General features: G+C 37.0%; 1 long non-coding RNA gene across 1 annotated transcript; it reads right to left on the bottom strand.

The window, feature by feature from the left end:
* Positions 1–631: 631 nt before the first annotated feature.
* LOC122602425 lies at positions 632–1,505 on the bottom strand. Its single transcript, XR_006324254.1, has 3 exons — positions 1,443–1,505; positions 1,178–1,329; positions 632–887 (listed from the first exon to the last, which is right to left on the bottom strand). It is a non-coding gene; the product is annotated as an uncharacterized LOC122602425 (long non-coding RNA).
* Positions 1,506–2,165: the final 660 nt, after the last annotated feature.

Raw genomic sequence — 2,165 nt, 5'->3', positions numbered from 1 at the left:
GAAAAATATGCTTCACAAATTTTGGATAGTGCAAAGATGGCAAATTATAATCCTGTTCAGACACATGTTGACACATCAGGTAAACTCGGGTCGGGTCTAGTGCAGGGGAACCCGTTTCTGATCCCACTGAGTTCCGTAGTGTTGCTGGAGCTTTGCAATATCTCACCTTTTCACGTCCAGGCATCTCTTAAGCTGTCCAACAAATATGTATGCACATGCATGCGCCTCGTACCGATCATTACAATGCTTTGAAGCGTATACTTCGGTACATTAAAGGTATATTGTCTATGGGCATATTTATGCATGCCGGCCCAATTTATGCCCTTACTTCTTATACCGATGCAGATTGGGCTAGTAATAAAACAAAACAACCATTATGCTGGTAGTTTAATTTCCCAATAATCATACCACTTGTGAGTGTATGAAGTTGGTTTCTTCATATTGGTATATGCTCAACAAAACAACCATTATGCTGAGCCCCATTGCCCCGTTGCCAGCACCCTTAAACACTTTAACTAAACATATTCCGTACCATTTATAGTTAACGCATATGTAAAGAAGGTCAAAACATAGATTAGAAGCAGTTAAAGTTCTGGAAGAAAAAAAAAAACATAAATGAGAATCCAGTAAATATTGTTATAATTAATCAACTTGAGTTCTTTTACAAACTTCTTTAAAGATGCATTAACCATATTAGCTAGTTTATATTGTGACTGGTGGGCATGGCTAGTATGTTTTATAAGATATCAATTTTAGTGGGCACCACTATCCCTGTGTGCTGCATCCTTGTTGCCTCCTTTTGCTCTTGATCCATGCTTTTAATTTCCATGTTCTTGCCCCATAAAAATAAGTACAAGCCCACTACGATGACAAACATCCCTAACAAGCTGCGCATATATATGCATTAGTCCTTCTAATTATCCTTTCCTCATTAGAAAATGGCCTCTCTTCGAAAATAAGTGTTCAAATAAATTAAAAATAGATATTTAGGAAATGCTTTCACATTAAAGTAGCAACATGACTATATTAATTTTATTTTTTGTGATTAAATTAAACGGCATGAAGGGTAAACTGTGATAGAAAGATGAACACTTATCCGAAATAAATAAACATAAAGGTGGACGTACGCTTATTTTGGGAACGAATATAAAGTACGTAATAATAAAGCAACACATACCTTCCCTCACTTATATCTTGGCCTAGGAAGAGAGCTTCAGTTATGGCTACAAGAATCACTGATATAGGGTTAAACATGGATGGATAGGTGGGACCCTTTTTCCTAACTGTCCATGAGATTAAGCAAAAAGTTGCAGCTGTCGCCAATGCTCCCTGCGTGTAAAGATACATGAACACGACTTAGATATAAGTTCATGTTACATAATACTTGATTGTACTATGTGTTCGTTAGTTCATGGCTTGTGTTATAATCATGTGATGCATACCGAGTAAACAATAGTAGCCAGCTGCAAATTCCACCCTAACTTCCAAGACTTCTTTGAGCGATCAATGCATACGCCTATGATAAGCTGTTGCAATGATGCAATGATGCAATGATGCATACCAATGTTGCACTAGAATATTTGTACGGAAATACCTTGTTTAACTGAACCTAAGTACGTATGGAACAATATAATTTGATTGCATCAGGGGATTGAAACTTATTGCATCATACAATTAAGATGTGGATATGAATTAATAGTAGATTAATGCTTGCATCTATACCTGCCAAATAAACCATAGACTGAAGGAAAGAACGCTCCCAATGAGAAATAAAGTTCCTCGAAGCCAATTTCTTTTGGTGTTATCAACGACTTCCATTGTTTGATTGTGGAAATGATGATGTGACGGGTGAAAGATTTTGCCCTTGTAGAGACTAATAAGAAGTGCTCCAGTGAGGCATAACATTGCACCTATGGTCTTAACTTTGCCAGCAGTGGTGTGGAGCACTGGTTTCTCTATACTACAGTAATAATTAGAAGAATTAAAGGAATCATGAATTATTTTGGTTTAATAAGTTGATTAAAGTAATGTGGAAATTGGATAGTACCTTAGGAGAATAGAGAGGATGAATGTGGTGACAGGAATGAGATTGAGAAAATTCGTCGCATATGTTGCCGTCGTGTCTCGTAGGCCAAAGTAAAAAAGACCCGTTGCCATTGATACAC

The sequence above is a fragment of the Erigeron canadensis genome, chromosome 5 (genome assembly GCF_010389155.1).
Source record: "Erigeron canadensis isolate Cc75 chromosome 5, C_canadensis_v1, whole genome shotgun sequence".
In the NCBI taxonomy this organism is placed as follows: domain Eukaryota; kingdom Viridiplantae; phylum Streptophyta; class Magnoliopsida; order Asterales; family Asteraceae; genus Erigeron; species Erigeron canadensis.
The sequence above is the reverse complement of the archived record's forward strand: the minus strand, read 5'-3'. Positions and strand labels throughout refer to the sequence as shown.